Source organism: Lynx canadensis, chromosome F2 (assembly GCF_007474595.2).
Source record: "Lynx canadensis isolate LIC74 chromosome F2, mLynCan4.pri.v2, whole genome shotgun sequence".
Lineage (NCBI taxonomy): Eukaryota > Metazoa > Chordata > Mammalia > Carnivora > Felidae > Lynx > Lynx canadensis.
Window position 1 is genome coordinate 2,649,087 of NC_044320.2, and position 26,505 is coordinate 2,675,591.

Below are 26,505 nucleotides of genomic sequence, written 5' to 3' on the forward strand. Positions count from 1 at the left end.
TGGATTCCGAAATGGTTTTTGTCCTGCAGGAATCCAGTGAGCCTGCCGTGCTGGGCTCCTTTCTGGGAGGAGGGGAAGGGTGGTGTTGACTTGCCTCTAGGATGAGAGCCCTAGGGGTGGGGATGAGGCTCCCGGGGTTGCCAAGGAACCTGACCACCTGGGGTTTGCAGAGGTGGGGGGCTCTCCCTGAGAGGCCTGGGCGGACCCAAGGACTTCCTCAGGCTGTTTGAAAGTCCTGGGCTGGAGATGCTCTCAAAGCAGAAGCATTCACTATTGTTAGCCCAGAGACCAAAAATGCTTTGGATGGAGAGCTGTAGAACTTTGTATTATAAGATGGTTTTGTGACATGAAGGGAGTTTCCAAAAACAAGGGGTCTCTGGCTTCATCCAGCTTTGGGGTTGGCGGGGTGGGGGGGGCGGGGGAGAAAGCAAGCCACTTGCCTCGCTCCTTGGATCTCAGGAATGTGCGTCCTGAAGTTTTATCTGTCTCCTGTCCTCGGGCCTGGCTGTTAAGAATCCAGTTAAGAATGCTTCCCCACGAGTTTGGATTTGTAAATATTTGGGGACAAGTCCTGTCCTCGGTTTGTGAGGCAGCGCCTTTGTTCTTAGGGATAAGGGCAGAAAGGAGCTAATTCCGGATTGTGTTCTAGGAACCCTGTGGTTTCTGTAAGCAGTGAGGAGTAGTGCTGGGCTAGGCAGCACACCAGACCTGCCCCGGTGGACACAGGGTGGGACATCCGTCACGGGGACCCTCCACTGATCTCTCAAGCACAAACCCTTGTTTACACTTTCCTAGCATTTTGAGCCTTGAGCCTGAAATCAGGGTTTCGGGCTCGTAAAACAAAGGCTAAACGAAAGATGTGCGTTGCTGAAGGCCAGAGGTGACCCTGCGTGGGGGGATTCAGTTCTGGAAACACTGCCTGTCTCCTGGGGCCTGACTCAGATGCCCGTCTACACCCAGCCAGTCGTGCTGCACAGACTGGAGTCACAGAGGAGCTGCTAGTGGTTCTTCGCATCGCTTGTGTAAACCCATTTGCAGGGGAGGCTTGGAGGACGCAGCCCTCTCTCCCCGGCAGGCCCTGCACACCGCCACCCTCTGCTGGACGGAGCCAGAGCTGCCTGGCCCGATGGCCGAGGTGGCCTCTGCCCTTCAGGGCGCCCATGCGAACGAAGGAGCTCTGATTTGGTGTTAGGGGTGGAGTAAGCAGTTGAGGCCGGCTTGAACTTTGCTTTGCCAGCATGGGCTCGGCAAGCCTAGCGGGACGGGCAAGCCGAAGGGAAGCTTAGGGCTGTTTGAAGTGTGTTTAGCTCATCCTTGAATTATTCAGATGTCTAAAGTGTTTTTAATTCTTAAGAGGATAGGGAGGGGCCCTATGCCTTTTACTCTGCAGCGGAAATGTCCTCGAGCCCCACGTTGTTCGGGGTGCAGGGACCATTAACATCCAGGGCTGGCCCATCCCTGGCTTTGTGACCTTGGCCCAGAAGCTACCCACTGCCCTGAGCTTCAGTGTGTATGTTGTGATCTGTGGAGCATAATGAGTGCTTGTTCCTGGTACTTAACAGGCCCTGAGAAACATCCAGAAGGCCAAGTCCAACGCAGAACACTCAGCCTCATTCTCTGTCTGCAAAACCCAGTCGGGGCTGTCTGTCATTACCTGCATTTTACAGAGAGGAGAAGGAGGCACAGAGAGGCCAAGTAACTTGCCCGAAGACACACAGTGAGTGGCTGAGCCTGGGGGTGAACCCTGGAACCCACCCACGAGACACGGGGCCCATAGGTCTCCCGTGCAGCGCCACGAGCCCCAAAGCTGTGGCGCGCCTCCACCCAGATGAAAAGCGGGGTTTACGGGTGTGTCAGGAGTGTATGTTTTTGCAGTTTGAGGTGTCTCGTCTTCACTACAGTGTATGTAAAATACCGGTCACTTTTCACACATGAGATGGTGTTTAACGCTAATCAAATGCAAGATAAAATCAGGACCGTGTTTTTTTTTTGGGGGGGGGGCTTCTTTTTAAATTTTATTTGTTTTTGAGAGAAAGAGAGTGCAGGGGAGGGGCAGAGAGAGGGAGAGAGAGAGAATCCCAAGCAGGCTTCGCGCTGTCAGCGCGAAGCCCGATGCAGGGCTTGAACTCACGAACGGTGAGATCATGACCTAGCTGAAACCAAGAGTTGGACACTCAACTGACTGAGCCCCCCCCAGGCGCCCGGACCGTGTTTGCAAGCGAACTAACCAGGTGAACTGAGAAGAGACCGTGCTTTCCGCACCTGCCGGGAAGATGCAGGTGAAAGGAAGCACCTGTGCAGGCCGGTCATCCGTCCTTGGTTAATTGCTGACCGTTTGAACAACCTCTGCAGAAGTGAGGCTGTGTGTGTGTGTGTGTGTGTGCGCGTGCGCGCCGATAAGAGTCCCGTGGATGGTGTCAGTTTATGGCTGTGAAGTTCAAATAGGGTTTTGATTAAATCTTGTGGGTCTGTGGGAGAGTGGGAGCCAAGTAGATGTGGGCCGTGTGGTTTCTGCCTGCCTCTGATACGGTTTTTGAGAAGAGTTTACAACTTTAATAGGGACTTCCTGCTGGTCCCCTCAGAACCTTGCCCGTCTGGGGATTTATTTTGCCCACGTAGTCCTGCCTCGGCTTGGAGCCCTTCACACGGGGACCGGGATCCCAGGCCTGCCGCCCCACGGCGCCGCCAGCTCCCCGGCCAGAGGGCTTCGCCATGAGGCTGAGGAAGGTCCTCGCTGCTCGGCGGCATCCCAGTCCCTTTTGGTGGGAGTCCGGGCGCACTTGGCTTTCAGAACCCAGTCGAGGGGCAGGAAACCGCTATGATGTTCCCACTTTCTAAAACACCAAATGGATTGTATGGGGGAGAATCTGAAGAAGAATCTGGACTTCCTAAAGCCATCGCTCAGCAGGCATGTTCAGGAGAGTGTGGTAAACTTGGGGGGACTCAAGTGATTAGTTCTGTTGAACTGAGTCCCCGTGAGACCCCAGAGGCACTCTGCTTTGAGTTCTGTCGTGCCTGGGCCTCGGCTGTCCTCCCTGTGCATTGGTGGAGTCCTTGCAGCCCCAGGGGATCGCACGGACGTCTGTCTTGGACAGGCACCTGGGACCTGGGAGTGCGCGCCGTGGGCCAGCTTCTGTGCCGCCCAGAGTTCACTTGTGAATTTTCTTGACTGCTCTGCATAGAAGCAGTGGTTTCCTTGCTTCACAGATGAGAAGGCCGAGGCCCAGAGCTCTTTGGGGCCAGCCTGAGATTCTAGCTGCTGACTGAATTCTCTGCTGGCAAATGTACGGGGGACAGTGGGAGACGCATAAGCGGTTTTAGCCTAGCGGAGAGGTGACAGTTGAAGAATAATACGGAGACAAGAGTGATGATCTAAGGCCCATCCAACATGAAAGATGATTATCACCACCCTCATGCCTGGCTCCTCAGGGAGGGCTTCCTGGAGGTGGAGGCCCTTTTAACTGTCCTAGGAAGAAACAAAGCCTGACTGTTGGGGCCCGAGGCTGTGAAGTGACAGCCGCACTTGGGTCAGGCAGCCAAGGACTGCTGGGAGGGGGTGGGGGCCCTGTGCCAGGGCCGGACTGCGGGGGGCCCCAGGTGCACTGCTGCCTTGTGTGGAGTCCTTGGACTCTTCCAGGAGCCGTTCGGCCTAGAGAGGTGTCCCAGCTCGATGCCTGGGCCGTGTGCCCTGCGTGGCATCCGTGCGAGCGCCCTGCTGGCTGTGGCTTGGTCCCTGGCACGAGGAGCTGCCTTTGGTGCTTCCTCCATCGAGGTACACGCGATTGCAGAGGGACTGGCTCCTGCCCTGCCCGGCCGCTTTCCGGCCTCCCTGGGGCGAGTTTCTGGGCAGCCCCCCAGGGAGGGCCGGTGGAGCTGCGGCGGCTGGTTGAAGCCGGTGCGGCCCACAGCTTTGTGTGCACCCGCAGGGGCCGCTGACGGGAGCTGGGTGCTCCAGACCAGCCTCTTTGGGACTCCACTGCAAGATAAGAGGTAGGAGGGGCTCGAAGTGTCCCGCTGAGACTTCCGTCTGCCCAGTGTCCCGTAGTTGGGCACCCAGCCCCCGATAACATTTGAACTGAAAGCAGCGCTGTGGGGAGTTATCTCCCTTTTGAAAAGAGATCTCCTTGTCTTTATTGATGGGATCAGGGGACTAGCCGCAGGTCACATAACTGGAAAGCTGTGAGTGACCCTAGGAGTTCTAGTTGTGCCCCCTTGGGCCGTACAGAACAGCTGGTTGCAGGTGAGGAAGCTGAGGCTGGGAGCAGCGAGCCGGCCGGGTCCTGCAGAGATTGGACCCTGCTGCCCCCACTTGTGACTTTGCTCCTTAAGCTGTGAGCCCCAGGGTCCCTACCCAGAACCAGGTGTGATGGTCATGGGTCTGCGCCTTAAGTCGCCGGAGGAGCAGGGCAGCCTGGGAGTGTCCAGAAGCCCCGTGAGCACCCATACGCCTTCTGTAGCAGGTCCGCGCTCCTTGGCCGAGTTTTCTGAGCACTGCCCCCCACTACCTTCTGGGTCTCCCTTGCACCCCGATCTGCGGCCTCTGTACCAGTCAGGGCTTCACCCGCGGATGCCATTTTGTGGCCCGTTCCTGCTCCCTCCGTGGGATGCCAGCACCCTATGCCAGCAGAAGATAGACCTCTGGATTTCGTGGATCCCGAAGGCCATGTGGAAAGCCAGCGTGGAGCCTGGCAGACCTGGCGAGGTGACCTGGGTCCGTTACCTGCCGCTTCCCGGCTCCCGGCCCTCACCTGTGAACTGAGGCCGCTCGGAGTGCCACAGGATTAAGGGAGAGGCCTGGGTGTGGGGCAGCCCCTGGGAGATGCTCAGCTAGGCATGACCTAGGAGGTGATTCTCCAGTGCTGCCCGGCCCCGAGGAGCATCTGGCACCCCGTAGATTCCCGGAAGCCCTCGGAGCCTTTGAGGCGGGTCCGAACGGGCCCTTCTCCCCACTCTGATCCGTCCTCTTATTGTGAGGACTGAGGAGCTCTTAGCCGTGTGCCAGACCTGCAGCCGCTGACCCCTGGCCGTGCACCTCGGTCTCTGAGGCCCGAGTACCCTGCCGGCGGTGGACTTCGTGGCAAGGGCTGGGACCCCAGGGCTGGCCCGTGGGCTCCGGACCCTCCTGCTCCTGGCTGGCAGCGTCCTCCCCGGCCGGCTCTTTGCCACCGGCTGGTCCTAAGCTCTAAACTATTCCTGCTCACGTCTTTTCGTAGATTTTCACCCCGGGAAGATCTTGTCTAGATCTTTTTTTTTTTCTTTTTTCTTCCCCAATTGCAAGGCTTTTATTCGTGTAGTATTGATTCCCACCCTAACTGTGCCCTTCCCCCACACTCTGAGCTGAGCCCCCATCAGGCTGTCTGCAGGGGGCTTCGGTTTACATCTTATACTTGCTATGGCGGCATGCATCTCGCCCGCATTTTGTGGGCTGTGGTGTAAGTCGACTACCCACCCTGCCGGCTACACAGCGAGTTACTCGTTTGCATCAAACAGAGCCCACGCTTCCAGTCAGCGTGGGGTTGCCTTTCGATTCCATTTTCTTTGCACTGTCCCGGAGTAACTGCACCTCTGGGCGTCTGAAACCCGTTTTGGTGATTCATGTGTAGTTTGGGCCCTTCGGCCTACAGGCCTCTCGTCTGGAGTGTCTGGAATCCGCGTACACATCCCGTCTTGCCTCCGAGAAACTGTTCCAAGGCCGATGGCTCTAGTCTTGATTTTATGATGCATTGAGAATGATCTTCTTGAGCCGCTCCTTCGCAATTACCCGGAGGTGATAGTGTTATCATTGCCAGCTGCTTCCTCCCCCGCGACTGAACGAGCCTGTGTGTCCCCGTCGTCACAGAAGGGTATTGGCCGCTGTATCTGTTGTGCCCTTCTGTTTGCAGGAAGCAGATGGGCATCGCAAGTAGAGTGATGAGCGTTAGGGCCGTACAGAGGGGTGGGCAGGGTTAAGGGACACCGGCAAGGGAGGTGACACCCCACCCTGGGCCTGGCCGCAGCTGGGAGCCTTCCCCCCCCCCCCCCCAGGCACAGGGGCACCTGCACCCGGGGGCTGCAGGGGAGGTGGTGGCTGTCTGTGGCCAGCCGATGCTGGCCAGTCAGGGCGGGAGCCCGGGAGGCCAGCGTCTTCACCGCACCTGCCACTGCTCTTCTGCGTGGTCACCGAGGTGGAGCATGCGTGGATGCGTGGTCTTCGGCCGCCTGCCATGGTTCCCTGTTTGGTGGGAGCCGATGCCTGTGGCTTTATGGGAATTTGGGGTCTTTGTAAGGTGGCAGAAGGGAGAAACTGAGTTGCCCAGCATAGCTGAGAAACCCAGGCTGAGTGGGCTTTGCTGAGTCCAGGGTGCAGCTGTGACCATCCTGCTACATGTGACCATAAAGTGGCCCGTGCCACTTAGTCTGAAAAAGATTTTTTTTTAGTGTTTATTTTTGAGATAGAGAGAGACAGAATACAAGTGGGGGAGGTGCAGAGAGAGAGGGAGACACAGAACTTGAAGCAGGCTCCAGGCTCGGAGCTATCAGTGCAGAGCCTGACAAGGGGCTCGAACTCATGGACTTGCGGACCGTGAGATCGTGACCTGAGCTGAAGTCAGCTGCTCCGCTGACCGAGCCACCCAGGCGCCCCCTATGCCGCTTAATCTTTTCCTGGGGTTGCTGGTTTCCCGTTGTCTGCCGGGTGGCCTTGAAGCAGCTTGAGGGCAGTCTGGACTGCATCGGTCCTGTGCACCGTGGGAGCACGGTGAGCGGCCGTGAGGGAGGAGGGCCTTGGTTAGATGGGGTGTCTGTGCAGCTAGCTTTAGAGCCAGACACGGTAGAAGGGGCACCGCTGCACTCTGGACCCGAAGGAGAGAGGTGATACCCGGACCCGTTGTCTAAATGCAACGTGCAGGTCAGAGTAAGGTTTTATCTGGAGCCTGGCTTGTGTTTTGGTTATGAAACGTGAGAGCAGTGTTTTGCTGACCTGTTTTTTCTTGCTCAGTGTTTCCCCGGCTCTGTCTGTCCTGGGTTACTTTTGAAAATGAATGAGCTAACACCATATACAGGAGGTTCAAAACAAGCTCATTATCACCCTAGCGAGCCAAGTGAGTAACATTTATTTAGGACTCGACTTCAGACAGCACGGCCTGCTTGACAGAGGGACGGTCCCCTTACTTGTTCATACTTGGATCCATTCCTTGAGGACCAGTTCTAGAAACTGTGTGGTTTGATCTTTACTTTCTGATGTCACTGAATGTGTGGTGAGCTCTGGGAAATTGTCTGGACTGGGCCCTTATAGTTTTCCCTAAATTTAGAATTCATCTTTCTAGTTTTGTTTTTATCTGTCCTTTACCCCCTCCCTCCACCCCCGCCCCGTATGAACCTAAACTGTTCAGTTAATTCTAAAGGAAACTCTAAAGGGGAAGGCTGACTTTAAAAATTACGGTAAGTAGGGGCGCCTGGGTGGTCTCAGCTGAGCGTGTAACGCTTGATCTCGGCTCAGGTTGCGATCCCAGGGTTGAGTTGACCTCTGTGCTGAATGTGAAGCTTGCTTAAGATTCCGTGTCTCTCTATTCCTCTGCCCCTCACCTGCTTGCCTGTGTACTCTAAAATAAAAAAATAGGGGCGCCTGGGTGGCTCCATCGGTTAAGTGTCCGACTTCAGCTCAGGTCACGGTCTCGCGGTTCATGGGTTTGAGCCGCCCGTCGGGCTCTATGCTGACCGCTCAGAGCCTGGAGGCTGCCTCAGATTCTGTGTCTCCCTCTCTCTCTGCCCCTCCCCCGCTGGGGGGGTGCGCTCGCTTGCGTGCTCTCTCTCTCAAAAATAAATATAAAAATTAAAAAAATAAAAATTATGAAAAGCTGATACACTCTGTCACAACAAAAATCTCTTTAACCCGCCATGTGACCATGGTTACTTCCCTCGCTCCCCATTGCTAACTGGGGTAGTGCTCCACCCTTTTGGGGTCATGAGTTCCTTTGAAAATCGGGTGGAAAGACAGCATTTTGTATATACTTTAGGGATCTCCTAACACCCATCCATGATGATCCTTGTCAGCACCCCCGTCTCTGGGCCTCAGCTAAGGAAGCCCTGTTTGGAGCCGAGGCTGCCTGGGCTGTGTGGAGTCCCGAGAGCGGGCTGCGTGGCCGGCAGTCAGCCTGAGACTCTGCCTTTGGAGGCTCTAGAACTGGGCAGATGGCTCCGGCTGGCCGTGGGCTGGTCTCTCCCGGAGGGGTGTAGAGAGCAGCCCCGAGGGTGGTGGCTTGTCGTGTTTCCTCGTTGTGACCCAGACGAGCGGTGCCTGCGGACCCGGGCGTCTGTCTCAGGCACCAGTGAGTCTGGGAACCTGATGGCATTCTGCCGTCCGGAGTGGCGGCTGGAGTCTGTTGCGATGGTGACAGTGGGATGCTCCAGTTTACTTCGTGGGGAGATGTAGGGTAGTTAAAATTAGCAGTGAGGGTCGAGTCAAGGTTGTCCGGAAGAGTTCAGCAGTGTCACGTGGAGATCGGACTTGGCAGTGGCTGGCCGGGATTCCTGCCCCTGGGCCAAGCCCAGGGGGAAGGGTCAGGCCGGCCTGCGGCCTGTGCCACCTGCAGAGGGCCCGCCGGGCTGGACCGGGGTCTGCACTTGTAGTTCATCCCCGGCCAGACGTACGCCCTGGGGTGGACAGTGCTCTGGACTCCAGAGTATGTATTCGTTGGACAGGGTGTGCTATTATGTCACGATGTGGTACGTACCTCACGTACCTGTTACGGTAAAGCGGTCGGGTCGTAATAGGTGTTCTTCGTTCAGCGGTGTATGCGATAGACCCAAGCACAAGGTCTGCTGCATGTAGTAAGTTGTGTACTATAAGGTGACGGCATGATACGTGTTACACTTACTTAAAGTTCCCTCGGAGGGACTTGTAGCCGTCTGGGTTCACGTTCTCCACTGGCTCGTTTTCACTGACCCGAGGAGCAATGTTTCCTAGGGAAACTGTGATCGAGAGTCTGAAGCCACAGCGCCAGGAGATCTCTGGACCCTTCTTGGTGCCTTGGGCCCGCCTGGCTGAGAAGGTGCTTGGCTGCCTCCTGGTTCACGGGAGCTGGGGGGTCGGCAAGGGGCCTGGTTTGCCCTGACTCTTGCCCAGCTGCCTGTTTTCTCTGCAGAGGCCACAGCCCCCCCGGGGATCCCGCAGGGCTCTCTGGCACGTGGCCACTTGGTTCCCCCGGAGCCGGGACCGGTGGGGGCGGCCGGCTGCTTGGCAGAACAGCCCAGATCTTCTTCTCTTTTTGATGTTTATTTATTTTGAGAGGGAGGGCACACACCTGTGCAAGCAGGGGAGGGGCAGAGAGGGAGGGAGAGAGAGAATTCCAAGCAGGCCCCCCGCTGTCAGTGCAGAGCCCACGCGGGGCCTCAGCCCACGAACCATAAGATCGGGACCTGAGCCGAGATCGAGAGTCAGACACCCCCACCGACTGAGCCACCCAGGCGCCCCGAGCCCATCTCCTCTAAGCTGGGAAATGTCCAGAGTCCCATCCGTTTATAAAAGTGCCTCTCCGTACTCTTCAAATGAAGAGAATGTGGCTTTAGTATACGAAGAGTTACTGGTGATATTCAGCAATCTCTTAACCCGCCTGCAGCCCTGAAGATTAGAATCCGGTCTGAGTGGGAGGCCGTGAGGCACATATCATCTGTGTAACTCTACACGTTTCTCTAGGGGTCGTCTGTCGTGTGTGGAAAGTGAAGTAAAGGCCTGTCTTATTTATATTTTATGTCTTTGCTGGGTTTTTTTTTTAAATGTGTTTTTATTTAATTTTTGAGAGGGAGACACAGTGTAAGCAGGGGAGGGGCCGAGAGAGGAGGAGACAGAGTCCGAAGCAGGCTCTAGGCTCTGAGCTGTCAGTGCAGAGCCCGACGCGGGGCTTGAACCCACGAACCCTGAGATCGTGATCTGAGCCGAAGTCGGACACCCAACCGACTGAGTCACCCAGGCGCCTGTACGTCTTTGCATTTTTATTTTATTTTATTTTATTTTAAAAAAAATTTTTTTTTCAACGTTTTTATTTATTTTTAGGACAGAGAGAGACAGAGCATGAACGGGGGAGGGGCAGAGAGAGAGAGGGAGACACAGAATCAGAAACAGGCTCCAGGCTCCGAGCCATCAGCCCAGAGCCTGACGCGGGGCTCGAACTCACGGACCGCGAGATCGTGACCCGGCTGAAGTCGGACGCTTAACCGACTGCGCCACCCAGGCGCCCCCGTCTTTGCATTTTTAAAAGTAATCTCTATACCCGGTGTGGGGCTTGAACTCACCACCCCGAGATCAAGAGTCGCATTCTCTGCTGAGCTAGCCAGGCGCCCCAGTAAAAGACTGTTTCAAAGCAGGGATTTTAATCAGGCTAGGTTTTAGTTTCTTTGGTTAAAAGAGACAAGCGCAGCCCTCTGTGGAGCCACGGGTCCCACGTGCAGCCGCTCTGCCCCTTTTCCCACGTGGGCACGTGCTCCTAGCCTGGGACGGCCCATCACCGCCAGCTTCTCCAGGTTACGGCCGAGGGTCTGTCCAGCTGCCTGCCTGCCAGCTTTGTTTGGACCAGGAGGGTTCCCTTCAGAAATCAAGACCAGAATGGCGCTCTTGTGTCTCCTCTGGTCCCCACCGCTTTTCCCAGCCTAGCAGTGACCTTGCCCTGGGCTGAAGCGGCCGTGGCCGGGCTGCTGCCCCACATCCGCTGTGTCCTTCCTGCCCCCCCCCCCGCCCAGTGCTGCATCTTCTGGGCACCAGACTTGGTGGCTGCAGCTCCCTCACCTGTAAATTGGGGCTAATGATAGGAGTCCCTGTGTCGGCCTGTCACGAGGGTTCAGGAAGTACATGTCTGTGTGGCCGCTGGGGTCGGAACTGGCTGGTAGGAAGGACTTGGAGTTGGAGCTGGTTTTATCCTTGTCCTATACGAAACAGTTGCTGATGGCAGTGTCTGCAGAGAGACTTGGAAGTCCCCAAGAGAGAGGGGGTGGGATCCAGCAGGGGAAGTTGGAATTCCGGAGGTGGTCCGCTCCTGTGTGGAGGGGTAGGGCCAGGCCGAGCAGGGGCGGGGGGAGGGCACCCGGGGCTCGTCCTGGCAGGTGCAGGATGGTCAGAGGGGTTGGGGACAGAATGAGAGCAGGAGGTTCCGGTGGCCGCGGTCTCTGCTTGTTGTTGGTCCCTCGTGTGCGTGAGCTGGGCCGGGCCCCTTGTGCGGTGGGGGCGCTAGCCTGGGGTGAGGGGCTTGCCTGGGAGAGGAAGTCAGGATCCGGCCGGGAGAGTTGGGATTCTGGGGAGGGGGGCGGCCGGGATGGTGGTCAAGAGGCGCTGCTGAGGCCGCCCGGGCTTAGTAGCCGTGGTGTGAGCCACGTGTAGGCAGGAGGGGGTGAGAGAAACTTGGGGGAGTTAGGGCCTCGTGCCCTGTGCCCAGGGAGGCCTGCGGGCGCCTGGCTGCTGGTGCCGTAGCTGCTGGAGATGCTGGCCGTGCCGTCTGCTCGCCGGTCTGAACACCAGGGTGCCAGACGCCCCCGGCTGAGTGGCCTTTGGCCCGGCGTGGACACCTGTGGCACCTGTGGCACGTGCACCTGTGGCAGCCCTTGAGGGGGGTGGTGGGCAAAAGGGGCACGGTGGCCCTTTCTGGCCTACATGCTTTTGTTACTAGACTCACCAGATGCCCGAGAGGACAACCTCTTTCAACAAATCCCATCAGGAACTTTCATATTTGCAGCTAACCGCCTTTAACTGGCTGATCAACCCGCTAGGCCAGAAAGGCCAGCCTGGCCGTGGGAACGTTCCTTGGAAGGAATTTGGAAATCCACATGTGCCGTGAAGTGTTAATGAGGGGGTGTCAAAGGACCCCGGGGGGGGGGGGGAGTGTGGGGAAGGCAGCGGCCCGCTCTCCCTGCCCCGTGTGTAGGTGTAGGTTGTTGCCTTGGGAAAACACCTCCGTGCCTCCAGGTGACCTCACCTCTCAGGCAGTCAGGGCCGCTGAGTCACGATGCTGTAAATCATATCCGCAAGGAAAGGTTTGTTAGCTGTGGTTATGTCTTCTCCCTGTTAAAATTAGTCTTGAAGACAGAGTGAGGTGTGTTGAGTTTATAGCCTGTCTATTACAGGCTTCCTGCCGGCCCTGCAGGCCTCGCTCCTGCGATGATACCGCCCTTGGTGCACGGTTTTAAATTGTAGGATCGCAGCTCGTGGAAGCGGAAGAGAAGGGACAGGTGCTTGGCTCGTGCCTTGCCGCTGGGCTCATGGCCTTGGAGAGGTGAGTGACCCTCCCGGGGTCACGCAGTGGCCTTGGGGTCATGCTCTTTTAAATGTGCCCTGATGGGGAAACGCTTGCTTTGGAACTGTAACTGTTACTCTGATGATGCTCGCCTGATTCTGGAGAAGACTTAAGGTGGCTTAAGTAGCGAGTGTGTTGAAGAGGCACCTTTGAAGGTACAAGAAAGATACACGTGCAGGTTTGCAAGCTTCCCTCGCTCTGCTTGGTCTGTTTCCAGCAGGTGCACCGCAGGGCCGCCTCTCAGACCGTGTCTTTCCTGGGCTGCAGAGGCCAGGCCTCTGTAAGGGATGGCCGATGGGCATAAACCACTGCCCTTCCTCCTTTTGTGGTCCCAAGTCCCCTATTTCTAGAGGGATCAGTGAGCTCCAACCCCTACCTCCTTGGGAGCTGGGTGGGGCCACAGGAAGAGATGTTGGGGTCCCGGTGCAGGGGCTCCCCACAAGCTGGAGTTGCGCCTGTCTTTGAGGCACCTCTCGCCCAGGAAGGGGGAGGATCTCCTTGGACTCCCCAGCGAGTAGCGGCCCACCCAAGCCAGTGCGTCTGCGTCCCCGTGCCAGGTACATAGTCACCATGGAATCCCGGGGCACTGGCCTGAGTGACCGACCCCCAGTGCCCTCCCTCCATGGGACCCTCCCCTCCTGCTGACGCCTTGGTGTTTTCCTAAGCAGCAGTGTCGTTCTTCTTCCTCAAGATGCCCAGCTTGAGGACTGATGTCCAAGGGTGGTTCCAGAAGCGTCAAGGGTACTGCATCTGGGATTGTTGCTAAAACTCATTATTTGGCGTCTTTACAGACTCTCTGCAGAGAGACTAAAATCTCGCGTTTGCAAACATCCTGGGCCTGCAAAGCTGCTCGGTTCGGGGTGGGCCCCAGGAAGTGTGTACAAATGCATGCGCGTAGCTGCTCCTTCCTCTGCTGTCTCGGAGTTCCGGGGCAGCCTCTGTCGTGGGCTTTCCGTGGCGCATTCCGTTTCTGCCTCCATCTGGTCTCGTTGGTCCTCGTTTCCTGGGGCAATACTGGTTCGGAGGTTGAAGGGACGGTGTCACTGGGGAGGAAAGCGGGGGGGGGCTGCCTCGTTCCAGCGCAGGCAAGGGCTGGCTGCGGCCAGAGGCGGGAGCTCTGTGCTCAGGATGAGAGGGAGGCCTTTGAGGTGCGGTGACCGAGGACGGCCTGCAAAGATGATGAGGGTGGGTCCTTGTTCGGCGGCTGCCCTGACAGAGGACCTCAGGCTGAGGACCACCTGAGGCAGGCAGGGGCCGATGGCCCCTTCGCACTGACTGGCCCATGCTGGGCGCCGTCCTGCGATGGGGAGAGAAGCCCCCTTTGGAGCCGGCAGACCCCGAGCCCCACTTTCAGCCCACTTCTGGGTCTGCGCAGGCCTTTGCGGGTCACGCGTTGTCTCTGGTTAGCCTTGCTGGGCTGCGGGGGCTGGGGTGGACACGTGGGACAGACACTCAATGGCTGGTTATTTTCTCCCACGTGAGGCCGCAGTGGGGACAGAGTAGAGTCCCTGGGGGAGGGGAGGGGTTAGCACCCAGGAGGACCCCCCCCAGAGGCAGGGAGAAGCGGCCAGTGTCCCGCCTTCTTTGTAGAATTTGGACAAACATGGGCCCACTTGGTGTATTGGATTAGGCTTTTATCCCCCAGGAGAGTAACCAAGTAAACAGAATAGAGTTTCTTTGGGCCACTGGCCAAATGAGAAATATTTTGGATCTGGTGACCTTTTTCTTTGGGTCACTATTCTCTGTAGGAGGTTTTGACCCGTATTGCATTTTGGAATAGGACGAACGGCTTATTTTTCGGAGTGGCAAATAAGGAAAAGAATGAAAGTCTCTCAGAGTCTCTGCTTGCAGAGGCTCCCCTGGGAGGAACATTTTTATAGACACCAGACGTCCTCTCTGGCTCGGGCCAACTTTCCATCCTGATGGCGGGGGCGTGCCATGAGCCGGCCCCTCTCTCCTGAGCCGGCCAGCCAGCCTGCGGAGCCAGCCGGCACGAGCTGGGCTGACGCCCGCGGAGCCACGGCCCCTCCTCCCGCGGCTGAAGCGCCACCCGCCCCCTGGTCCCAGGGTCCCAGACCCTGCCTGTGCAGCGTCTTCCCCTGTGGTCGTGGGCTCCCTTCAGGGACTCTTCCTTCATAGATCACAGAGCTCTGTATTCTCACAGTGAGTTGTGGCAGGTCACTGTCATAATTGAAGGTCACTGTCATAATTGAACTTCAGGGTAAAGTGCTCATAGGCGTAGTTAAAAGCCAGTGAAGAAAATGTGACTTCAGCCGTCGTTAAGGCAAGTCCGTACTGTTAAGATCAGCACAAAAGCATCCTGTCTGACTTTTTCCTTCTTGTCCTGTGACGTGCGGGAGAGGAGTGGATTTGCGATTGGCAGCTGAAACCCCGCACCTAGAGGCCTGTGTGCAGGGCTTGGGCTTACTGAGCCGCTGTGTGAAGTACCAGTATTTGGGGCTGTCTCTTTCCAGTGCCCACCCACCCTCCTGGAGCAGGGAGTCGGGTTTGCACACGTGGTGCGCTCAGTCTCCTGGCTGGCGCCTACGTGGGACTTGGCCCGTGTCTCCATCGCCACCTGCCTTCGGTACCTTCCAGCTGCAGAGGTAGTCGCCGCGCGGGAGGATCCCTGAAGCCCTTCGCTCTCGCTCTCCCTTTCCTCTCTCTCTCTCTCTCTCTCTCTCTCTCTCTCTCTCCCTCTCCCTCTCTCCCTCCCTCCCTCCCTCCCTCCCTCCCTCTCCCCTGCCCGTGGGTAGCTGACTGCTTACCGCCTGCAGCCGCTCGGGTGCCCTCGGTGTGGTGGGCCCCCGGCACTGCCCTAACAGTGCAGGCCGAGCTGGGCTGACGTCGACTCCTGGAATGTCTGCAGAAGCTGAGATGTTCTGGGCTGCAGCACCAAGAGCCTCCTCGTTTGTCCTCCACCCTGCTTTCCTCTCCTGCCCGTCCCAGGGCACTGGGTGGGAAGCTGTAGATGGGCCCAGAACTCTCAGGCCGGGAGGGAATCTTGCCGTGCTGTTAAATAAATACCTGGCTGCTTGCAGGCAGGCTGCTGCTGGCTTCCCCAGGGTGAGAAGAGCTAAGTGCCCCCAGCTGCTCCCAGCACATATGCCCTTTGTCCCAGCACACACGCCCTTTGGTATCCTTGGGGTGTCTCAGCTTGACTCCTCCCTGACAGGCTCTGCACAGGCCCAAGACGTGGGGTGTCCTTTGGTGATGAGTTTGTGGCATAGGAGTGGCAGCGGCTTCTGACGAGTTTTGATTGACAGACATCCCAGGGGTGTTTGGGGTGGTTCATTGATCGGTGCTTCCCTACAGCTGTGCCCTTGGCCGGGAAACGCCTGCTGGCCGCCTGGCATGGGTGTGGGGCAGAAGCGGGCTGGCAGATCTGTGGGTACTGCCCATGCTAGGCCCTGCCTTGCCGGACAGCAGACCCCGTCCTGCCACCTGTAGTTCCCGTCACATCCAGCTTGTCCCCTTCCATACACCCAGATGAGAAGTAACCTCGGGGCTTCCGGAGGAAAGGAAGCACGGTCCGGCCTCCAGATCTGTGGCTGCTTATTCGGACATCAGGGGAGCACAGCACAGTTGTCCCAGGCTTCAGAGGCTTTGTCCCCTGCAGAGGGAGCGAGCCTGACGTGGAGGGAGGCTGTGGTCTGTAGCCAGGGCCTCAGACTGACGAGGATGAGGACGATGAGGACGAGGACAAGGGACCGGCCTGGGTTACTGTGCTGGAGCACAGCAAGGTAGCAGGAGGGGCCGGGCTGGCCACAGGATGTCTGGCCATTTGCGTGCTGGGGACACAGGAGCAGCAAGGAGCACCGAGGGGTGGAAACCAACTCAGGAGGGTGCCTCCTGCGGGGCTGGACTCCAGGTGGGGGCAGGGGCAGCCTGGAGAGAGGGGCCCGCAGGTAAAAGGAGAGTGCTGTCACCTGCCAGCGAGCTCACACATGCAGCGGGCTCGCAGGTTCCTCTGCTAATGGTGGGCGAGCACCAGACTCGTCCTTCACAGCAGCTCAGGACACGTGGCCCGTTTTCAAGAACTTTGAGCAGTGGGGCAGGACCCTCTCGGAGGGTCTTACCAGCCCTGCCGCCCTCTGACCTGCAGCCTGCTACATTTTGGGATGCTTGCCCGGTTTCCAAAGGAGTTTCGCTTCTGCTCTCTCGTTTGCTCCTTGAAGCCCTCCCACTGCCGGCCCAGGTCACATCAAAGCTCCAGCCCCTCCCTTTGCGCTGGCGGACCGGCCCCCTCCTTGAGCGCCTGGCCCTGCTGCCCTGTGTCTGCTGCAGACCTCCTGGACTGCACCTGTCCGCTCCCAGGCTCACCCACCCCTGGGATGTACTGGCCCCTTGAGGGTGTCTCCCTGGGCGGACCCCTGCAGGGGCAGGTTCTGCCGGCAGAAAGCGCCCAGCACACGCACGGCACTGTCCGTGGTGGAGTGAGCCAACTGTCCTGCTCCCGCCGAAAATCCAGTCTGAGCCTCTGTGCTTGGGCAGGTCTAGGCTTGCCTGCGGCCCTCCATTGTCACGTGGGCCTCTGCTCTGACACCCTGGGTGAGAGGGTGGCAGGGAAGGAAGCCTCACCGGCTGTGCCTTAAGGTGACCTCTTCTCTCCACCCTCCTCTCCCCTCCCCTGTCTTTAGGTGCCTTAACGGGAGAGACCCTGCCCTAGACCAGAGGCGGTTTCTTTGTGCCCATGGTTGTCCGTCCACTCCCCAGGTGGCCCGGAGGGGGCAACCCTGGTGACTTAGCCACCCTCAGTCCTCAGTGGTCAGCGTTCTAGTGCTGGGGAAGGTCCCGTGCAAAGGGGTCCGTGGGAGTCTAGGACCAACGCAGGTATACCTTCCTTTACGGCGAAATCACAGGCTATGCTGAACCACTTATTCACCTAAATTTTTGTTTTTCCAAAAAAGAATTTTTCCTTTTTAGTGACAACTTTTACCTAGAGTCGTCATGAAACCAATGGTATTGTCAGTATTGGATTACTCTTTTATTCTTCTGGCCTTTCGAAGCAAGATCAGACCATGTTCAGTAACTTAAATTTTGTTAGATTGTTCTCTGTTCATTTTGTTTTTCTCTTTTAGGGCTCCGTACCTGAGTACTGTGTGATGTAGTTGAACAGAGGGCTTGGTTCACCCAGGGAGTTTTCAACGCTTACCCACGTGTAAGGAGAAGCAGCCGCTGTTGTAGCGTGAGGGTTTGGGGCGGTGACCGCAGCATCCTTTAGCGAGAGGCTGCAGGGTTTGCGCTCCGCGGTGCTCCTCGGCGGTACCTGGTCCTCCACACGGTCTGGGCGTGTTGTTCCCATTTGCGGAGCAGGAGATGATGGCTGAGCGTCCGAGTCTCTGCAGTCATGAGAGCCTGCGATAGCGATCCAGGCCGTGCGGCCTGTTTCTGGGCACCGCCGTCTGCAGTCCTGGAAGGAAGCATAGCTTGTTTCGAGTGCATTCCAAGGTAACTTGTGCCTGAGAGGACGTTCAGCACGCCGCTTTGTTTGAGAAGGAGCGTGAGGAGATCAGGGCTGGCCTTGGACGATTAAGGGGGTGGGAGTCAAGGTCCCTGGACCACGTCTTGCGGGGCCTGTGCTGGGGGAGGCTGCGCTCCACAGGTGCTCAGGTCCCCTCGCCACCTGGCTGGGCCCGGCCCTGCTCCGGGCCCTCTCCCCGAGCCGGTCCCTTGCTGGGGGACTCGTGTGTCACCTGCGCCAGGGCTGGCTTTGTTCTGAGTCTGCTTCCAGTTCCTGTTGAGTTGCAAGCTACTGTGTTAAACATAAAAAGTGCCCCGCAGGTGAAGTGAAGGGTACGTGACATCTGGAGCCGGTCAGGGAACTGGCAGCACAGACAGGGCACACGCCCACCCAGCCTGGCCTTGGGGGCCGGCCACCTCCGGCCGCGGCCGCTTCCTTTCCCCTTCTGCACTTGCCGGCCCGGGCTGTTTAACTGTCTCTCAGGAAATTCAGTTTAAATCAGATTTCACCTATGATGCTCCCTGTTCTTTTCCACCCCAACGATTATCTTAAAATCTCTCCTTTTAATTAACTCAATTTTCCAGGTCTTTCTGGACGCCGGGTGGTTTATTTGTTGAGTGCCTGGCGCTGTGCCCCCGATCGGGAGATGGGAGAGCCTGCCCTCCTGTGCTGGGCAGCCCCGGGCCGGGTGGGGAGCCAGGGGGCCCGGCAGCCCAGCCTCCGGCCAGGGCAGGGGCCCGGGCCACCTCCTGTTCGCGGGGGGCCTGGGCCGCTTGCTACCCTCCGGCTGAAGCCGCTCCCTTTCTTCTGTTTAGAACTGCTTCTTTGGCAGCTTTCGCTTCTCCTGTAGGCAAGTCTCGAGCTAATATTTATCCCGCAAAGTATCTTAAAAATGCTGGAGGGCCAGTATTTGTGGAGAACTTTATCAATCTTTGAAAGAGAGTTATTGTTACGTTGATAAACTGAGGCGCAGTTTACAATAGCCAGATTGTGTTTGAACTTGCAACCTTTAATTCAACAGTTAGTTTTTGTTAACAGATGGAATTGTTTTGGCTCTTCTTGTAAAGAGGTCCTTTATCCATGTGGTTTTTGTTTGTTGCTGGCGAGCATTTGGCATGTGCTGGGGGGAGGGGAGAGCGGGCCGCTGAGTGTGTGTCTGATGCCCATGTTATGATTGGCAGGCTTTTCAGGAACGTAGACTTTTGTACCTGAAGCCCTACCTCTTAATGAATTGTCTCATTAAAACCGGAGGTGCCTCCTTCCAGAGGGAAAACTGGCCTCACCGTGAAAACAAACTTAACGTAGCAAGAACACGGGGTGGGTGGTATTGTTTAGATCTGAAGGAAAACAACACCGATAGTGAACGTATTCCTCAAGAAATAAAGTAAAACCTTTCCTGAGGGGGTTACTTTTCAGTAAAAGGAGCCACTTCCTGGATCTTGTCCGGAACCGTTCTCCTCCACCTGACAGCCCTCCTTCATTCTCAAGCGAGTGAGTGAGATGCCTCCTGCTGGGGTGGGGGCGGAGGGCCCTGGGCGCGGTGCTGGTGCTAGGCGTGTCCGTGTCGGGGAGCAGTGGAATGTCACAGTAATTCAGGCGTGGCAGGTGGGGGCTGGCCAGAACTGGACACGGAGGCTCTCTCCCTGGGGCTGGGGCCCCTAGGTGATGAAACGTGCAGTGGGTGCCTAGCAAAGAGGTCACGGTGGCACCTGCCTGAACACAGGCTCCCAGCAAGGCCCGGGGCCTGGCTCTTGGTGCTTGTGTTTGTGCCCCGTGGGGAACCTCAGGGACCCAGCACTTCCTCCTCGGTCAGCTGACTCACTCTGTCCTGCTGACTTGCTGTTCCTTCTCTGTCTCCACCTCTCTGTCTCTGTGTGTGCGCGGGTCTCTGTCTCTCTCGCTGCCTCCCTCCCTCCCTCCCTCCCTCCCTCCCTCCTGACTCTGAGCTGGGGCGGATGTGTGGCCAGGGCTCTGGGTTGTTGGTGGCTGCGGCAGTGCTGGGGGGCCCTGTGTCCCGTGACTTCCCGCTGTCCCCACACGGCTGCATGGGGCTTCGTTCCTGTCTGTGCCCCCGTGTCCTGTAGCTGTCAGAGTCCATGTTGAAAAGATTGGGGTCGGTCGGATTGTTTGGGGAACCTGAGTTCCCCCGGTGGCAGAAACCCCACTTCCTTGCTAATAGGACTTTCTTCTAGAGAAGTTCCTCATAATACGTTACTTGCTTTTTTTTTTTTTTTTAAAGTTTAGTTTGAGAGACAGGGAGAGAATCCCAAGCAGGCTCCCAGCTCTGTCAGCACGGAGCCCTATGTGGGGCTCGATCCCACAAATTGTGACATCGTGACCTGAGCCAAACTCTAGTGTCAGACCCTTCACTGGCTGAGCCACCCAGGCGCCCCATGTTTGTCATTTGCTTTTATTTTGGTAAAATATACCTAACAAAATCCACCAGTAAGCGCACGTTCACAGCTGAGAAACTCACCATCACAACCGTCCACGTCCGCGGCTTCATCTTCCCAAAGGGGGACTCTGTCCTTCCGTCTGCAAACTCATCCTAGGCAGTAAGGTCCTTACTAAGCAGTAAGGTTAGTGCTGCGCGGTCCTGTGTTGAGCCCCTGTTGCCGTCCGGTACGAGGGCTGTCGGGATGGAAGCACTCAGGCCGGCCTGCGGGACGTGGGGTACGTGCAGGGAGCACACCCCAGGTGGGAAGGGCAGTGTTGAGGGCGTGAATTGCCATTTGTCTCCAGCACGTGTCAAGTCTAACCTGCTTATTAGCACGCGGGTCTGTGATGGCACATTCAGGTCCTGCTGTCGGCTGAGTTCACGTAAAGGAAACATCACACGTGGGTCTGAGAACCCACTGTGCTCAGGGTGGCTTACTTGTAAGGACGCTCCTGCTTTTAAAGACTGGTGCTTCAGTTTCATTAACTGTTTTAAGATTCCCATGGTAGATATGTTTTTATTAAGGTGATCTTTACACCCAATGTGAGGCTCGAATTCGCAACCCCGAGATCAAGAGTCACGCGCTCTGCTGTCTGAGCCAGCCAGGCGCCCCTAGTTTCCTAGTTTCACGAACCTCTGGCCAGCTTTAGTGGGGGGAAGGCGGTGGTGGTTCTGTGCCTTTGTGGTCTCACCTGTGGCATCCTGGTACTTCATCCCAGTCATTACCTGACTTGTGCCAGCATTAGACGGAGCTTGCCTGTTTTCTAGAATGGCGCGAGGGACGGCTGCGGGCCACCTGTGGCTTGCCGTGCGCGGATTCGCCCCGTCTGGTGTAGGGGAAGGTGGCATACGGGCTTCTAGAGCTCGCGCTAGGCCTGCTTTTCTCCACTGGCGCTCACCTGGATTGCAGGCGTCTGGGGAATCTGGGCTTCCCTCTAGCTCAGAGAGGCCCAGGCTCGTTCCCAGTGTTGTGTTTTTGGCCGTGTTCTCCGCACTGGCTGGAGGCAGCCTTCTGCTGGCTCACAGAGGGAAATCCAATCCCGGAGGGCAGGGGCGAGAGGCCCGGGGAACGTCAGCACCCACAGATTAACGAGTGGGAAAGGTGCCTGTCGGTGTTTTCAGCTGAAAGACTCCAATGGGGCCTTCGGTCCGGGGAGCCCAGGGCCATCTGGGGTTTCAGGCAGGGAAAGCTGCTGTACATCACCTGGACAAGATTAGAATTTCTTAATCCCACGTGGGCCTCTTTCAGACCTCGTACAGGGCTGCTTTGTCTTGTCTCTTACCCTGCAGACAAGAGGAAAGAGCGCTTGACTCCCTTCTCCTTGACGGGCACAGGGTCTGGTCGTTGAGGCTGAGCCGGGAGTCCTCTTAAGTGCAGTGCACTGTGGGAGAATCTGCGAACAGGGCGGGTGGCTCCGTTAGGGTGGATGCCTGCCTTAGCCCAGCGGGGAGAGAGCTAAGTCCAGCGGAGTGAGTGTGCGTTACAGGGAGGGGTGGAAGGAGGTGCCGTGGACAGGAAAGCTGTGCGATTGTGTTTGGGAACGGGAGGGGGCGGGTGGATGGCTAGCGAAGAGTGAGCCAGGGGTACCGTCAACGACTAGCCTGCCCACACCAGCACATGTGGGAGGGGCCTGGTGCTTGCCCGGGTGGGGCACAGTCGGTGATGCCCGTGGCGGACTGGGAGAAGCTTCTGAGATGGTCGCGGCGGTCAGCTCCGAGTCTGTACCAGTTATGCGGACCCTCCGGTAGCTCTGTGCATCAGTCGGTGGCTTTCCAGACCTGCCTCTGTTGGCACCGTTCGGGCTGCCTGAGACTCGGCTTTGTGATCGGAAAACGCTCCTGAGTGTCCTGCCACACAGCGAGATCTTCCTCTGTGTTTGCAGAGGACAAGCGGATAATCTGTTTTCAGAGGAAATTTATTGTTCCTTTTTAAATTAGAAACAAACTTAGGTCCTCCTGATGCAGAAAGAATACAACTACAAATCACCCAGAAATAACACTCTTCTCTGTACCCATTCCTCAAAAAAAAGCCTTAGTTTTTTATGATCATAATACGTACTTGATTTATAAGCTGTTTGCACTTAATATTAGGCGTACTTCCGTATCAACAGGGAATCACGCCGCATGATTTCGTGTCTGCACGAACCACCCTTTATGTACGGACCCTTCCGGTTTCCTAGTGGTGTAATCCCCGTGCCTTTGTTTCCTCCTGACGAGGTCCAGAGAGGGAATTGGAGTCGAAGGGTCTCACGTTTTAAAGCCCTGGATACCTAGTGACCACGGCTTCGGGTTTCCAGACGCCCTTTCAGCGGTGCCGGGCTGCCGTGACGAAGTCCCTGTTGGACACTTGAGCTCGCCGGCATCCGGGGGAAGCCCTGCTTCCGAATGGCTGACTTCGCCAGATGGCAGAAGGGTTAGTCAGTCAGGTACCAAACTGGGTTTCTTAGTCACGGAGAATCGCGGGCCACCAGGTGAAGGGGTCAGTCCTCTCTGTTAGAGGCAGCGTGTGATCTGAGCTGTTAAGGAAACTGGGAGCAGGCCCCGTCCCCACTTCCCCCTTCCGTGGGAGTTTGTCGCTGGAGCGGCCACTTCCTTGAGCAGAGACAGGAGGGGCAGGGGAAGCGGCTGTCCTGCCCCTCTCCTCCTCGCCCTGCCTTCCCCGGGTCTCCGGACTGGGGCCTGCGCACAGGGCGCCCCCGGGGGACTCTCCTGGGACCACCATGTCCTTGACGTAGCACCACCTGTAGGTGCCGTAAGGGCTTTGTGAGATGGAGGGGGTTAGAAAGGGCGTAGACACTCGGAGCGGCTCAGCGATGTGTGCCATCTTGTAAATGGTGCGGACGTGACCCATCGCGTCTGTGGATCCCTGACCACGGCTCTGGCTTCAGGTGCACGGAGGGTAGTGGAGGACGGTGGTTTTGTTAATGCTGTTTTACTTGTTAGAAAGGAAGAGTAATTTGAACTCTGGGCCATACACAAAGCCATCCCGAAGTTCTCATTAGCCAAAACGGTACCTTTTTTAAGAAAACTAGCTTTGATTTTACTGTTGTGAGTATATTTCATACTTCCCTTTAAAAACGGGCCTTTTGTATTCACCTGATCCACGGGCCAAATTGAAGTAACTGAAGGAATTCATAGCGCAAGAGACCGTAGTTTCCAGTTTGAAACTTTTGTGGCACTTCCTCCTTTTTGCCTTAGGATAAATTCAGAACCTGGAAACCGCTTTGGTTGGATTTTACATATAAATACCATCAAAAAGGCCCGTTGTGTCTTGGCAGTCTTTAGTGGTGTTCCTTAATTACGCCCTTGTCTTTGAGGTCAGTTCCTGATTATATGTATGTAATGTGAGGAATTTTTATTCTTATTTTTCAATCCCATTTGGTGGTTACGAGTGTCCTCAGGCAGCCCGCAGCCCGCCTGTCTCCCGTCTCCTGGCACAGTTCCTGTGTACCTGGCTCTGCCCCTGGTGACGAGATTGCAAGTTCAGAGAAATACTGGTTGATCCTACAAGCGTTTGCAGCGGTCGCCCACTTGGCGTCGCGGGCGGTCCTGAAGCTCGGGTTCCCTGCGCCTCCAGGGGTCCCGGGAGGGGTCCCCGGAGCTGCGTGGCGGACAGGCACACCCTTGTTTCCATGGCAGCCAAAGCTTCCTCTGACTCCAGTGGCTTAAGCTAGAACATTTTAGAAGGAGGGGGTGGTGGAACCACTCACTGCTTTTTAATTAAAAAGCAAAATCCGTTGCACTGAGTTGACTCTGCAAATCTGGGAACACTATCTAAAGATCAAAGGTAAAAAGTCACAGGAGAAAGTCTGTATTTTAGCATAAAGCAAATGTTGCAGGGATGTTCCCTCTGGGGGCAGTTCGTCCTTCTTTCCGCGTAATTTCCTCCTAAATGTTCTTGTGCCTGCTTCCTGGGTGCTGGCCATGTTCTCCTTCACATTAGGGAGCAGTGTTAGTGCAAGATGCAGAGGAATCCTGTTTAGAGAGATGCTTGATGTCGATCCTAACGCCTTGCCCCCTAAAATTTAGGAAGAAAATAAGTACTTTGATTTGACTCAACATGAGAAATATTTGCTGTCACGTAGACTGTCATTCGAGTCAGCTGATGTAGCTTTAGTGCCTGATCCTGCATTAAAAAAAATTTTTTTTAATGCTTATTTGCTTTTGAGAGAGAGAGAGAGAGAGAGAGAGAAGAGCAGAGAGCGAGGGAGACACAGAATCAATCGGAAGCAGGCTCTAGGCTCTGAGCTGTCAGCACAGAGCCGGACGCGGGGCTCAAACCCATGAACCGGGAGATCAGGACCCGAGCCGAAGTCAGACGCAACCGGCCGAGCCCCCCCAGGCGCCCCTGCTCCTGCATGTTTAAACCTGGCCCTGTGCTTGTGGACGGCGCAGGCTGGGCAGCTGCCTCGAGGGAAGAGGACGGTGGGGCGCAGGGTCCCGTTGGAACGCGGTGCCTTCCACGCTGTGTCCATGTAGCTGGGTTCACACACGCAAGGCTCTCCCCAGGGCCCCCCCCCCCCGCCCCCCTGGCTCCTTCTGGAATGGGGTCAGGAGGGAGGTGTCGCGGTGCTTGCTGTTCACTCCCATTTGATTCACCCCCCCCCCCGGCCCCCCGTGTCCCACTGGGTGTTACCTAAGAGACACACGCAGTTCTTGGATGTCTGGGCAGGTCTGTGACCGTGAGGAACCTGTGCCCGTGCCCTGGCCCCGTGGCCCTAGGAATTCCTGGTAGGGTCCAGCAGCCCTCTTGGCAGTTCTGACGTTTTCCTTTGCAGATGGAAAAGTGGGTGTGGGTGTGCTAAGCAAAGAAACTCTGGGGCCCTGTGAGTCCATAGTGTTAATCCGTGGCATAGCAGCCTTCCCATCAGCATCTCGCACCGCGACTGGAAGGTCACTGTCTTTCCGGAAGGACTCTGCTGCCGCTGCATTTCCCTGCCAGTGTGTGCATGGTTACGCCAGCGTGCTGGGGGAGGGCGGCCCCTCTGGGGAGCACTGCAGCTGGGGCTCCTGCCTCTGGTTTAGCGCAGCGCCTGGGATGACTTCACCTGTGCTCCTGCTGTGTCCCATCGTCTCGATCCCCGCCTGCACCTGGGGTAACAGGTCTCACGGTGGGCTGGAGAGACCGGCGCAGGAGGCTGCTCTTAGCTGCTGTGGAGCCCGGGTTGGGGCAGTGGGAGCCAGCGGTGCCCTCCCTGGTGTCCCACTAGGAATGCAGGCCCCGCAGAGGCCTCCAGCTGGGCTGGGACAAGTCCACTAGACTGCACTGACGTCAGACTCGGCACCGAGAGCCCCAGCGGGTGGCCGGGTCTGGTGGTCTGGTGAAATGTGGCCATGCAGTGCTTTATGCTCCAGGAGCCCAGGTCACATCCCGGGAGACCCTAAACTATACTGTTAAAAGCATAGTCATTCCTGAGAAGTTATTGGGAGGTGTGGTGCCTTAGAGAGAAAAAAAAACGCCCTAAGTAGTGTGTGCAGTTTGAAAGTTCACTTGAATTGCAACATGCCAGTTTTAAGGCGTTAAAAAACATCATCTCAGCTATTCGTTAGCGTTGGCACACCGGTCTGCTTCCTGTTCAAAAGAGAAAGGGATTTTCCTTGAGCTCTGTGCTTATGCTGCTCTTTTCTCTAAAAGGGAGAGGTTTCTAAAGATCAGTTTTCTCTTTTTAATGGAGTAATTAAGGGTTGGTCTGGCCCTCTACCTTCAGTGCTCATATGAGTCCGTTCCTTTCCAGCCGTCTGAGCACCTCCACTGGCTAGGTGCTGGACCAGCCGGTAGTGATGGGCGCCGGCGGTCTGCTCAGGCCGCCTGCCTCCGGTGGGAAGTGCCCCTCCCTTTTCCCGGGTGCCAGGGCAGGGGGAAAGGCGGGCAGCTGGTGCCGGCTGCCCCCAGGCCGGTGGGGCCTGACTGGCTCCTAGGGAGGCTGTGCTGCCAGGGTCTCGGAAGCAGGGCTCTGAGTTACTCAGGTGGACAGGGGAGGAGCGTGGGCAGGGGCCGTTCCCTCCCGTCCTGCAGACCTGTCCCCACCTCCCGGAGCTTCTGGTGGGGGTGGGGGTGTGATACTGAGCAGCGCCCTACCCACCTATGGGAGGGAGCGGCCTGGCCTCTGCTGGAGGTGTGTGGGAAGGGGGTGGGTGTGTGTGCCAGGTGGCAGGTTGTGTAAGAGGGCAGGGGAGGAGACCGCCAGCACTGTCCAGCAGGGGAGGGCCAGACATTGGTCAGCGAGAGAGAGAGAGAGAGAGAGAGAGAGAGAGAGGCACCCAGGAGGAGCACTGGGGCCCCAGGGGTTGGTCCTGTCCTGCTGGCGGCTGCAGGGGAATCCACTGAGAAATCATTTAATTAGACT

At 57.0% G+C, this 26,505-nt stretch overlaps 1 protein-coding gene across 2 annotated transcripts in view; it reads left to right on the forward strand.

The window, feature by feature from the left end:
- The first annotated feature begins 1,551 nt into the window (after window positions 1–1,551).
- The window catches only part of SLC45A4 (solute carrier family 45 member 4), a 73,100-nt gene continuing 48,146 nt past the window's right edge, over window positions 1,552–26,505 (forward strand). Inside the window, exon 1 of one of the 2 annotated variants that reach the window (XM_030304588.2) lies at window positions 1,552–1,717. The gene's annotated coding sequence lies outside the window, so the exon portion shown is untranslated. Of the gene's footprint in view, window positions 1,718–14,380; window positions 14,864–26,505 lie in introns of those variants that run through there. The other variant, XM_030304589.1, reaches the window with a different exon arrangement.